General features: G+C 34.7%; 1 protein-coding gene across 1 annotated transcript in view; it reads left to right on the top strand.

Annotated features, from left to right (window-relative positions):
- Positions 1 to 3,699: 3,699 nt before the first annotated feature.
- Positions 3,700 to 14,192, top strand: part of LOC129255868 (plexin-A4-like) — a 66,305-nt gene continuing 55,812 nt past the window's right edge. The window contains exons 1-2 of the mRNA XM_064096411.1: positions 3,700 to 3,863; positions 13,794 to 13,843. The gene's annotated coding sequence lies outside the window, so the exon portion shown is untranslated. The remainder of the gene's footprint in view (positions 3,864 to 13,793; positions 13,844 to 14,192) is intronic.

Below are 14,192 nucleotides of genomic sequence, written 5' to 3' on the forward strand. Positions count from 1 at the left end.
GGAACTTTTTTTCAAGGCTGTCTTTAACAATGTCATTTGGCAGTAATGTTTATCAATCTATGGGCAGAATTCTGTGCAAAAATGAAATCGATTTGTTTATTCATGGATGAGTGAGCACGCATCAAAGTATTTAGAGGGGTCCACACAATACAAGCACTGCTTTTTAGTGGATCCCTCCATTTTCTCAGAATTTTATTTTATAATGGTTATGATATTTTGCTTGTATATAATACTCTGTTTTGTTTTACTTTAACTTATAGATAGATATCATATACTGAACATGCCTGAATTTATTTTGTCTATATAAGTTCACTGTAATTATTTTGACCACATTACTTTGTTCTGTTGAAAATGAAATAAAATAAATTGAAAATTGAAAAAAAAAGTGGGAAAATTTGTATTTTCAATGTCACAGACTCATTTTAAAGGGTAATAAAGTGAATATTGGGGGCAAATTCGGTTTCAAATGTGACTTTAATTGCTATTGTTTTTATCATCCATCATTTCTATCACCACACACTTTCCGAACTTTAAACATTTTCATGGTTGAGCGAGCACATTCGAAAACTTAGGAATGAATACTCTTTATACTGCATAAATGTATTCTTTTCCTAACAATTTCTCATGATCAGTTTAATTTATGGACAAATCAGTGGTGGATCCAGAATTTTAAAATGGGGGAGGGGCCTATAATCGGGGGAGACACCAACATTTTCAAATTTTAACATGATCTAACAAGTTGTAGAGGATACTACCATAAACCCCTATTATGATACGTCACAATACAGGGGCCGCGGAACGGTTTTCAAAGTGGGGGGGGGGGGGGGGGGCTGACCATGCAAAAAATCACAATCGTAAAATTGTGTGTGGAGTGGCTAAATGATGGATAGTAAAACAGCATAACACCATAAAATTCACCTAAAAACAACTTTTGCCCAACTTTTTATTTGCACAATCTGAAAAACGACTCTTGTGACTTTCAAAAATTGTCATTTTTAATCCAATCTTTAATTATTCATGCATGACTCAACCGATCGATCTCATTTTTCACCAGGGGTTGCTTAATATAGAAAACCACCTACGAAATATCATATCTCAAAATAATTCCGTTCAAAAGTTACAGCAATTTGATTTAGGGGGGACTTACTTTTTTTGTTGTGTATATTTTTAACCATTAATGCGAGCGCAAATCGCGAGCCGAAATTTTTGATAAACTGTCATGAAAAGGGGATTTTAAGTAGTTTGTTATATAATCAATATTGAGACATACATAACCCGCCAATCAAAATGCAAGCATGGCAGCGCTAGCTGATACGTTTTGACAATCAGACCTGAAAAGGGATATTTTGAAAACTTTATGGAATACATGAAAATAATAGGTGCCTGATAAATAAAAATTCGCGAGCGCGCAGCGCGAGCGGAAAATGTTAATATTCCGACCGTAAAACTAACATTTTTACAGAGCACTTTTTTAAAAACAATTTGTAAATCACACAAATTAATGAAAGTTCGATTTACGAGGAGAAATATGTTTTGTATATTGACTTCCAAACTTGATATTTAAGTTCCATGTTGAACAAGATATGTGAATCACCTAACAGGCAATGCGAGCGCGAAGCGCAAGCGAAAATGTTATATAGTGACATGACATTTTTTATTCCAAGTCTTCCTCTCATCTTATTTTATTCACTCGTCTTCCTCCTCTCCTTTTTTCTCTTTTCTTTTCCTTCCTTTTTTCTTTCTTTACTTTTTTCCCCTTTTTTTTTGCTCCGCCAATAAAGGGGGGGGGGCAGGCCCCTCGGGCCCCCACTTGGATCCGCCTATGTTAGAGTGACAGGCTTAAACAATGTGTTATTTTTCCCCCTTTTTTTACTGTGCGAGACTCCTGTACTTTTCAGGCTTGACAAAAAAAAAGTTCACGGAGTAAACAACACTGTTTGTCACGGTTTCGGTTATATTTCTGATTCGTGATGTTTGTTTTGGTCGTAGGCCTAGCTGTGTATCGGCTATTGACCGTCATTGTGAGTAAATTGATCACCTAGAATTTATCAGTAATAGGCCCATACAAGTCATATCCGGATAGATTTCCAACCATAACTGACATTATTATGTTATAATAACCTCGATCGGCTCCGAATCGTGATTTACACGTTTCTCTGAAAATCATTCGTTTAGAAACTCTCATCCTTCCTTTAGTATTAAGATCTTTATTCAGTCATATCTGGCTTAAAAAACAAAAACATTAATTGTCATTTTATGAAAGGAGTATAGCAGTGGTGGATCTATGGGAGGGGTTAGGGGTTTAACCCTTTTCCCTTGGGCTGCCAGGTAAAGAAAATAATGACCTACCTTTTGGAGCAAACCCAAAATTACCTTATAGTAAACCTTTTTTTTTTTGCTTCACCGCTTTTAACAAAATTTCTCATTACCAGCATGACCTTCATTTTGTAGTGAAGCTTTTTTTTGCTTGTTAATCTCCCCCCCCCCCTCCTTGGGGAAAAAAGCTAGATCCGCCCATGGTCCCCCAGTCCCAACAATCTGGACACCAACGCTGGGATGTTAATCCGCTCTTAAAGGACAAGTCCACTCCCAACAAAGAGTTGATTTGAATGAAAAGAGAAAATCCAACAAGCATAACACTGAAAATTTCATCAAAATCGGATGTCAAATAAGGAAGTTATGAGATTTTAAAGTTTTGCTTAATTTCACTAAACAGGTATATGCACATCCTGGTCAATATGCAAATGAGGAGACTGATGACATCATCCACTCACTATTTCTTTTGTATTTTATTATATGAAATATTCAAAATGTCTCCTCATTGACAAATGAAACGATTAATTCCTCTCTGAACACGTGAAATTAGCATTGTTTAATACTATATAGTTCAGTCAAGTTGGTCCTTCTTGTCAAATCTGTAAAAAATGATATATTGTATAATGCAAACAATAAAAGACAAAAGAAATAGTGAGTTAGGGACATCATCGACTGTCGCAATTTGCATGTCACTATTTTGTGAAAAATAAGAAATGTTATGCCAGCATTATGCCAGTTTGATTTTTCTTTATCTATTCAAATCAACATTTTTCTGGGGTGGGATTTACTTTGTAAGTGCGTTTTAACAAGCCTTTTTATGGCTTTTTTGTGCATGCCATATTTATTTGTTCATCTATATTTCAATAAGTATGTGCCAAACTTTATTTCATCATTACCACTATTGTTTTAAGTTATGTTCTGTTGATATCTTTGCTTCGTTTTATGTAAGTTATATTTTCTTTGTGTATATATAATTTTGTTCTCATTGTGTTCTTTTTAATGAATTTGGAAATAAATGCTGAAAGAAATTGGATTGAATTGAATTGTTCATTTTTGTTCCATACGCCATCGATTACTTATGAACGCCCCTCACTTACGACTATTCTTTATGCACAGACCCTGATTTAAACTTTTAATTTGGTCGTGACACGAGAAGTCCAAAATTCGAAAACAACACTTGAGTCAGGCCCATCAAAATACTAACAACATATCTTAAGAGTCTTTTAGAAGTCTTCAATACACATTTCCAAGTCGGAGCACCCGGGCAGCATTTTAAGACGACTGCCCCTAAACGAAAAGGCAAACTGTGTATAAAATCTAGCCTATAATAGGGCCTATACAGGTAATATCTCTCATGCGGGGAAACCCCCTTTTTTTACTACCAGTTTGGTTGCGACAATGCAGTGCATTTTCTCGTCCTTCCGTACTTCCGCAAAGACGAAGTCAAAGTTTTGAACTCTACAAAATGCCTAAATCTTATTAACGGTAGGCATAGTCTTGGTGAATAGATGCATTTTCGGAACTTCCAGAGGCCCAAATTTGAATAGGTATGTTAGACATTATTTTAAAATAAATGAACGACAATTCTTTCATTTGTTCTCGTTCGATCTTGCAATGTCTTTTGGAGTTTTGCAGCGGAATGCATTGGGTTGGTTGGGGCCTTTAGTAAGCTGGTTGCTCCGCCGCACAGTGGGCCAGGAGCTAGGAGAGAGCAAAAGTGCGCCAAAACTGGTTTTTGGTCATGAAACAAATTTTGTTTTTTTCATGTTCTAAGCAAAGATAAGAACCTGTAGAATGCCTCCGTACAATATTTCTCCATTAAATTGAATATTAGTTGCCCATTTTTATTCAATGTTACCGGAAAATGACTCTTTACGGCTACCGCATGTGTAAATGACCTGACACGTTTTAGATATTTCACTGTTTTAACAAAACGGATTGCTTAATTTATTTCTAATTCACTGTGCTTTTTGATGAATAATTGTTTCAAGTGATCAAAGATTTTCAAGATAAAATGAAAATCCCTTCAGAGGCAATTTTGGACGAAACCATTTGACAATGGGGGTGTTTTAGGATTTTTTTTTTCATGAGCATTTCTTTTACAAATTGCTGCCGATTGCTGCGCTGTAAATACCATTGCGGTCTTTGGTATAGTTCATGCTTTACACTGATACCAAATTTAGCTGCATATACGTGCATTTTCTGGAGATATAACCAATTTTCCAACCACATGTTCGCCGTATTTATCACAAAAATCGGTCCAAGTTACTGTCCTATTATGCGCGTGCATGCCGAACGTTGCGGGTGACATTAAACATCAAACTCCCCGTCGCGTTCTGGGAGAAAGAGAGAGAGAGAGGGGGGGGGGGGTGTCTGGCTCAAGTGTGTGGCTCTTTTGACTGGTGTCTGCCTTTAAAGGGGAATCCAACCTTTGCCATAAAATATTGTGTTGGGAAGGAGAAAAATAAATTAAACAGGATGGTGAAAGTTTGAAAGAAATCGGACAAGCAATAAGAAAGTTATAGCTGCTTTAAAATTAAGATCACTAATAGTATGTAGATTTCAAATTGGCAACTGGGTAAGTAAATTATGACAAGGGGCAAGGACAACTTTTCCATAGGCCATGTACTTTATTATCAGGGATTTGTGGTTTTCTCCTAAGTACCCATTCCCCTGGGGCAGTAATCTAAATATAACCCAGGTAGTATTTTGTTTAATGTCCTCATGAAAGAAAAATATAATTTGAAATAAAACTTTTGGGGAAAATGACATTTTAGCCATAATATGTATTGGAGCACATGGAAGAGTAGTCCTTGCCTTACATCACTATGACATTCCATATGCGGCCAATTTGAAGTCGCCAAGAGTATAGTGATTACCAATATCTACAACTTTTAAAAATTCATAACTTTCTTGTTGTCTGTCCAATACTGTTCAAACTTTCACCTATCAACTTGTCTGATTTTTCTTTTTCTCATAAAAACAAGTTTTTATTTGGGTTGGATTCCCCTTTAAAATATTTTCGTTAAACATACGTAAAGGCAAGCTTTCATTTATAATTCCACTAACTATATAATAAGACATGTAACGCAACTTCATTTTGATGCCAAACTGTTCCATCCCGTGTTCCATATCTGATATGCTGTCATACTGAGAAGATTAATTCTTAAGGTAAGATTCCCGGGTAAGATTATATATTTGGTTTGTTGTTCATAAACCAAGTAGAGGCTACTGTATATCGCTATAACACACATGACTAGGGATGTGATAGGTCTCTCGCAGTTTTCTGACAAAATATGAAAATGTGTATAGGACAGAGATGGGATATACGTGGGCTCTATTACATGTATAAATTGCATTATCATTATTAGTATTTATCCCCCAAAAGGGTTTGTAACTTCACATACACGTATGAATTCGTTTATCTCTTGGCTCATTCTAAATTTGCTATAATTGTTGGTATCGATCAAGAAGGAAGTGTATATTATCATTTCAATGATTGTTTAGTTTATGATTCTCATTGACTTTATATGTATTCCACAGAAATGGTAACAGGTGACATGGTGATTTGTAGCAAGTTTTTAAGAGTACAACAATCACAGCCTCTTCCCCCTGATGTTCAAAGTACGCTAAAAGATCCTCTCACCAAAGACATAATAGTTGTTGAGATAGTAGAGAGAGACTCTGATTCGGAATAACTTTGTATACGCCGTTCTTGGTAGGCCTTGTACTGATTAACCTGCAATGGACTCGGCCTCTAATCACTGGAATCATTATTTTAAAGATTTCACTGTCCACTTCTGGTATCAATCCATTTAAATTCATGTAGGTGTGGTTAATCATTGTACACAGGGAATAAAAATACTCCTTTTCATTTTTTTTTTACAATTTCACTTTGAATTTTACAATTCCGGATTCATGGTAGGACGCCCTCTTTAAGCGATACTCAAGTCACCAAATGAATTATTTGTACCCCGAGCACAGACTTTTCTGGTTTGGTTGCCTGTTTGTGTGTTTGCTGTTTGCTAATATGCTTAATTATTGCTGAAATTTATCTAAAACTAGTTTCTGAAAATTTGAAACATATTGTAGAATTAGAAACATGTAATTTCTGCTCAAATGTTAACAGCCAATCAGAAAACAGTATTTTAACGACGTCATCAATATTTGAAAATACTTTTATTGAATTCTACGGGTGAAATTACCCCTGTCTACCAAATTTAATCATACAAATGTGTGAATAATGGGTTTTGGCGCACTTTGGGTTCATTCTGGCCCACTGTGCGCCGCCAGCTCACTGGGGCAGCCGCCCGAACAGAATTGAAATAGTCTCAGAGACTGACGTTTTGATACAGGAGTACATGTACTGTAGTTGTTTGCAATAAGTCACTTAATTTACATTGAAGTTTTGAACTGAATTTACTGGCATTATTTTTTTACTTGTTTGATCTTTCCAATTTCATTGAACAAACATGGAACTTGTTTGATCTGTACTCAGTAAGTCAGCTGGGCTGGTAACCCAGGGAGCCAGTGGCGTACCTAGGATTTTCCACAGGGGGGGCAAAATCGGCCGCCAAAAAATTTGACAAGCAAAAAAAAAAAAAAAAAAAAAAAGGTCTTCAGGCTCATCAGGGGGGGCAATAAAGTTCAAGCTCGTCAGGGGGGGCAAAAAAGGTCTTTTAAGCTCGTCAGGGGGGCAGGTATATGTCTTTTGTATGGGTTGTGGCTCGTCAGGGGGGGCAGAGTGCCCCCCCTGCCCCCCCCCTTAGGTACGCTAGTGGCGGGAGCCCAGGGGCTTACCTTGTATTTGACCATACTCACGGGACTAGGGTGATTTATGGTCTAAATATTTCTCCAAATGAATTGTGAAAACAGAAATTATGCACTTACCACGATTATATGGATGAAGGTCTAACGAGTGGCAGTTTCCTGACATCTGGGCACAGACTGGAACCTCAAAAAACGAAAAGTTCTCTCCTTCTACCCCCGTCTCGATCGGCCATTTTTGTTAGGTTCCAGTTTGTGCCCAGATGTCAGGAAACTGCCACTCGTTAGACCTTCATCCATATAATCGTGGTAAGTGCATAATTTCTGTTTTCACAATTCATTTGGAGAAATATTTAGACCATAAATCACCCTAGTCCCGTGAGTATGGTCAAATACACGGTAAGCCCCTGGGCTCCCTGGGTTACTGGGCCGGGAGTGTTGTACACTGTACATTACCAATTGCAAAATAGAAGAAAAGAACATTGGAATGCAATCATCAGTTTTTATTAGTTATTTGCATGGGAGAGGTGTTTGATACTTATTTCATGGAATAAACATTTTCAGCTCAATTTAGGAAAGTCTATCTTGTTTTCCATGATGCCGATATCAGGGTAGCGTTTCATGAAAGGATTTGTCGGACGTTTTATCTGACAAGTACCATTTTATCCGACAGTTACCATAGTAACATTGCCTCTCAGCCACTCAGAATCAAGGAAAGATGTCAGATCTGACAACTTGTCGGATGAAAATGTTGATGAAACACTCCCCAGATGTCGTTTTTATTTCTAGAAGAAAGATGGTGGTGACTATGGTGTAATATATATTAGTAATTGTTGGTAATTAAAGTGGATCACACATAATTGTGAGTATCAAATGAAAGCAATTTATTTGATGAGAATCTTGGAGTGAGCCATTAAAGGACAAGTCCACCCCAACAAAAAGTTGATTTGAATAAAAAGAGAAAAATCCAACAAGCATAACACTGAAAATTTCATCAAAATCGGATTTAAAATAAGAAAGTTATGACATTTTAAAGTTTCGCTTAATTTCACAAAACAGTTATATGCACATCCTGGCTGGTATGCAAATGAGGAGACTATGACGTCATCCGCTCACTATTTCTTTTGTATTTTATTATATGAAATATTTTAATTTTCTCCTCATTGTCAAGTGATACAACGATTAATTCCTCCCTGAACATGTGGAATTAGCATTGTTTAATACTATATAGTTCAGTCAAGTTGGTCCTTATTGTCAAATATATAAAAAAGGAAATATTGTATAATTCAAACAATAAAAAACAAAAGAAATAGTGTGTGATGGACATCATCGACCAAGTCACCTAGTTGTGCATATCACTGTTTTGTGAAAAATAGCGAAACTTTATATGTCATAACTTTCTTATTTTACATCCGATTTTGATGAAATTTTCAGCACTATGCTAGTTTGATTTTCCTCTATTTATTCAAGTCAGCATTTTCCTGGGATGGACTTGACCTTTAAATAGTGAATATGAATTGAAGCTTGTGCCCTGGGACCAAACATTTGGACTTGATTGTACACTTGCTTTGTAGTTAATATATCATATTCATGCATTTTTGTTTTTTAACATACATTTTTATGTAGGAGACCTTTTTTATAAATTATTTCAGCAGCTAAATGAACTTTTTTCCCCTTCTCTATATACATATGTTAGTTGATATCTTTTGATTGTATAATGTAGAAAGTTTCATTGCTCTAGGATAAATAGAACTTGAGTTACAGGGGTGGTGTCAGAAGCGGTGCCGCCTGAAGTGGTGCCACCTGTACAAAGTCAATGGTGATTTTCAATATTTTGTGCTATTTTGGGTAAAACATTAATATTTGTGTGAAAACTTGACTTCCAACTACAAATTTGGTATCATATTAAAGCTAGAACATTCCTCTTTGCTGTTAATTGATCTAAAAATAAGTTTGGCAATGTCATTGTCATGTAAATATAAAAAAAAACAAGGTCATAAACATTGAAAAAGAAATTGTTGAAATTGTTCATTTTTCACAATAATTCTTTCATATTGACAAATATTTTGTTCACTTATTCTTAATTTCAATTTAGTTTTTGTGTATATAGACAAAAACAAAATTCTGAAAATACTAATAATTTTTTTAATCTCATGATTGTGATTATAATAATTTGTATAGTCCCCCAATGACCAAAATAATCATAGTTGCTTGTAGAATTGTGTTAGACCAGGAGGATGTGACAGGTTCACCCAGAAATATCACCCACAGTAGCGTACGCAGGGGGGGGGGGGAGGTTACAGGGGTTAACCCCCCCTTAAATTTTTTTGATACCCAACCCCCAAAAAAAAAAAAAATTGTTGAAGACTTTTTTGTGTGTCTTTTTGCTTGTAAATTTTTGTAGAAGTACAAAACGATGTGAATTTTGTGGTGAAGACCCTTTTTTTCAACATTTCATTCACCATGAACCCCCCTTCAAAAATCCTGCTCATGCTACTGATCACCCATGCCTGTGAATGTAGCAATTTGCCTGTAGTTCACAGTTTATAGGCCAGGTGGATACAACAAGCAGTATAATGATTCAAGATTACTTTTCCAGTGTTCGACATACATTCAGTTCATCTACCCCCAATACCATTCATATTGCAGCCAATGTTGGATTTGCTGAGTAAATGGGGAATACAACCAATATATTTCACTCTCGAGTCTAGATCTAGGTGTAGGAAGTGTGTCAGCCTTCACTCAGGAGGGCAAGGACCTTTTTTTAAAAATAAAAATGGCATTGTACCCACTTAAAAAAAAGGGAATTTCAAGGTCAGCAAGGCAGTTGAGATGTGGGCACCCAAGATCCTCATTGGTTAATTGCAATTCATGTAGTGTTGAATCAGTTCAATTAATAGAGCAGCAACTCCAGATGAGTTTATAATTGTAATAAGCTTTTTAATACTTACAGTTCCTATTTATTTTTATTTTATTTATTCAGCATATTTGTACAGGAATCTTAAGAAACATTTGATTCAGCAAGGCTGTTTTTCATTTATGTCCTGTTGAAACACATGTATACATACATGTTCATGAAAATCGTAATAATGATAAAAATCATAATAATATTCAGAAAAAGAGTACACATGTATGTCCTATGTTTCACCATTATTTTTCTTTTTTCTCATATTTTTCCTTCGTTGTGAAAATTTTGTCGGTTCATGGCCCCCAAGCCCCCCCCCCCCTCCTTCTGTACACCATTATGATCCATGGAAAAGAGTGATGATTTAGTTAATTCCTGTTGTTTTCCTCGAGTAGTTCCTAAAATCTGTAAACAAATCAAGTGAGTCCACAATGTTGTAGAGGTGTTATGGGGTTTTCCTGTATTGGTTTCAATTAGTTTCAATTCCAAATTATACTAATGAAATTAAAGTACTTTAATTGATCCATATAGTTCTATATGGAACTATTAAGGAGGATATTTTGATCGATGAGCACATATAAAACAGTGTCCCTGTAGAGCGCTGGGATGAAGTTGACATTTGATTATAATTAAATGTCAACTTCATCCCAACAACAACAAAATAAAAGAGAAAAATTGAAGAGGTCAAAAATTGAAAGTTCATCAAAATATGATGTGAAATCAGAAGAAAGTTTTAGTAAAACGTTCAGGTAATAGAATAATGTATGAGCATTGATTTCTCATTAGAGTACTGTAATATGCAATCATTGATTCTGTTCTATTATTTTCTGCAGATTTTGTGAGATTAAACTTAAAAAAAAACATCCAATGAGTATTACTGAGATGAAAGAGGAATCACATTACATCACATAAAATAAAGTGTGACCATTTATCTGTCCATATGGTTCAAATTGTAAATCACACGAATAGAAAAATATTTTAGAGAACAGCACAAGTCTGACCAGCCCTACATGTACATGTAGGTGAAAATATTAAAGGAGAATGAAACCCTTGAAACCAGCTGAATCCATATCAAAGAGAAAAATCAAAGAAACATATTGTTGAAAGTTTGAGGAAGATTGAATTAATAATAAGAAAGTTATGAGCATTTGAATGTCGAGATCACTAATGCCATGTAGATCCTCCCATTGGCGATGCGACCAAGATCTGTGATGTCACACACGTACAACTCCCTCATTACTTTAGTACTTATTTCACTTATATTCTCATTTTTATAGTCTATCACAAGGTGAGGTGTTCTCTTTATGAGAGGACAAGTACAGAGGACTCACAACATTATATCATTGATGAATCGTTTGTCATATGATTAGAATGAGCAAAAAGAGATGTTTTGGGGTATATTTTCATCGTCCAAAAGGGGAGAGTTGTTCATCTGTGACATCATAGATCTTGGTCGCATTGCCAATGGGAGGATCTCCATAGCATTAGTGATCTCGACATTCAAATGCTCATAACTCTTCTATTGCTACTCCTATTTTACTCAAACTTTTGTTGATCTTATTCTTTGATTTTTCTGCTTTCACAAAAGCTAACTTGCTCCAAGAGTTTCATTCTCCTTTAACTGTTTCAAACTAAATGATCAAACTGGTATTAAATATCGGGCAGTGTGAAGTTCAAGTCCACCCCAACAATGATTTGATTTGATTAAAATAATAAAAACAGCATTTTTCATATCACTGAAAGTTCCATGAAAATTAGAAATAAAATGAGAAGTTTATAGTAAGTGTCATTGTAAAGCACTTACTACTTTATAAATTATTAAAATTTTAAAATTAAATGATCAAACTGTTATTAAATATTGAGCAGTGTGAAGTTCAAGTCCACCCCAACAATTAATGATTTGAGTTGAATAACAAAAATAAAAACAGCATATCACTGAAAATTCCATCAAAATTTGTAGTAAAATGAGAAATTTATAATATCATTGTAAAACACTTACTTCTTTATACATTGTTATAATTTTTGTTTATAATTCATAAGAAGTCTCGCAGAAACCTTTAGGATTTTTATGTGGTCCAATAGAAACCTCTTTAATATAGATCTAATTGGTAAATTGCCAATTTGTCTACTGCAAACACGTCCCCTTACCACATGGTCTACTTTCATTTTTAGTCTATTTCATCCATCAACATTTCGTCTAACAACTATTTGGTTGGTGCAATTATCACTTTGTCTAATCACCATTTTGTCTATGACCATTTCATCTCATAACCAGTTGGTGTAATATCCGTTTCATTTTCATTCATTTTGCACAATAAAACACATTGTTCAATTAGACGAAATGGTATATGGACCAAATGGCTATTGGACCAACTGGTTTTTAGATGGAATGGCATTAGACTAAATGAAGGTACAGACTATGAGGTGAGTGGACAAACTGACGGTAGACCAAATGATAGTAGACAAGTTTGCAATTGGACAAATTGGCATTAGACGAATTGGAAATAAACCATCTTATTGGCCTGATGGGACTTATAGAAACCTTCAGGGTCATATTTTGTCAACAATTGTTTTGCTTGGCTGAAGAGCAGTCTGCCTGTTACTATAATAACTGTGCTGACAACTGTCACAAAAGCGTCATTTACATTCTTTTTGTCTGTAGAGTCTCTATGAAACTAGTTAAAATTATCGCTATAGGATATGTTTTTAATGAGTCAACATTTATTTCTGAGGCATTCAACACATCAAATTTTTATTACATGAAGTTACAATGTACTGGAGGTGACAACTCTATAAAGCACAGCTTGCAGCGAGTCCATGGCAGATATGTGAAAGGGAAAATGGCCCACTATACTAAAAAGGCTGGAAAGAATTAAACTTATATGTTTCACGAGGTATAGTTGATAATAAGAAAAAAAGGGAAATGGGAAAAAAATCTGAATAATTGACTGTTAAGTTACCAAACTTTATTTTTTAGTGAACATTGGTTTGGTCAATTTTCAATTGTATTTGAATTCTACAGAATACGGTATTGTTTGGTAATCTGTGACTCACCGATATATATAAAAGCATAGAATAATATATTCAGTGAACCCAATCTATTTGTATGTGGCTCACAGTTGTAATGAGTAATAGAGTGAGAGACAGTACTGTAACTTTGAAAAAGTTCGATTTTCCAAAGTATCTACAGGTGTGTCTTCCAAATTGTTAAAATATTTTATGTACCGGGTAACTAACTCTGATATCAATATTGTTTTAAAAAGGGGAATATACAGTGTACAAGTATATTAAATAGGAAAACTGAATGAAATTTGATATAATAAATTGAATGTGATTATCTGAACTATATTTAGTTCATCAAGATCGAACATCCTGAACCACTTTTCCACCAGTGACCCTGTGCAATAGACCGCTAATAAAATTTGCATTGAAAAAGGAAGTTCAGCTAATGTACATTGTACCTGTACCTGTGCTTCATAAAACATACCTGTATATCCCGACTGATTTAATTTGAGTAGTTCCTCTTTCTCTATTTGGGCAATCATTGTGATATCATGCGTATCATAATTATATCGATTCAGAAATTTCTTTGATCAGAGTTGGTATTGTATATTTACTCTACATGTTGTACCTATGACTTGTTTGCTCTCCATGATCAGCAGTGTTTAATATTGCAATTATTCATTTCCTGGAGTTGTTGCATGTATAACTTGTTATTCATGTAATCAATGAAGTTAATATAAAGTTGTTGAATGGAGAATATTCTGAAATATATCCACTTTTTTTCCTGTCATTTCTTCTCCAGGTGACTTGTAACATACATGGGATTCATAGAAAGCGATTGAAATCATATAGGTGAGTTGTAATATTGTTCATACACGTAGTACTGCCCTTATTTATTTGAAGGTAATAATGGCAAACTATATTTTACTCTAAAAAAAAAATCTGTTCCTTGAGGGCATGTTTGGTGCCATATACTGTACATGTATATGCACATTAGAATGCTTATATTTTTATTTGTCTATTTATTTGTTTATTAATTTGTTTGTTAGTTTGCTTATTCATTTATTTAGTCATTCATTCCATCATTCATTTTTCATGTATTCTTTTATTTATTTATTCATTTCCTTTAAAATTTATTTACATATACGTATGTATTCATTTATCTATTTACATTTACTTATTCATTTGTTTATTCATAAAT

The sequence above is a fragment of the Lytechinus pictus genome, chromosome 3 (assembly GCF_037042905.1).
Source record: "Lytechinus pictus isolate F3 Inbred chromosome 3, Lp3.0, whole genome shotgun sequence".
In the NCBI taxonomy this organism is placed as follows: Eukaryota; Metazoa; Echinodermata; class Echinoidea; order Temnopleuroida; family Toxopneustidae; genus Lytechinus; species Lytechinus pictus.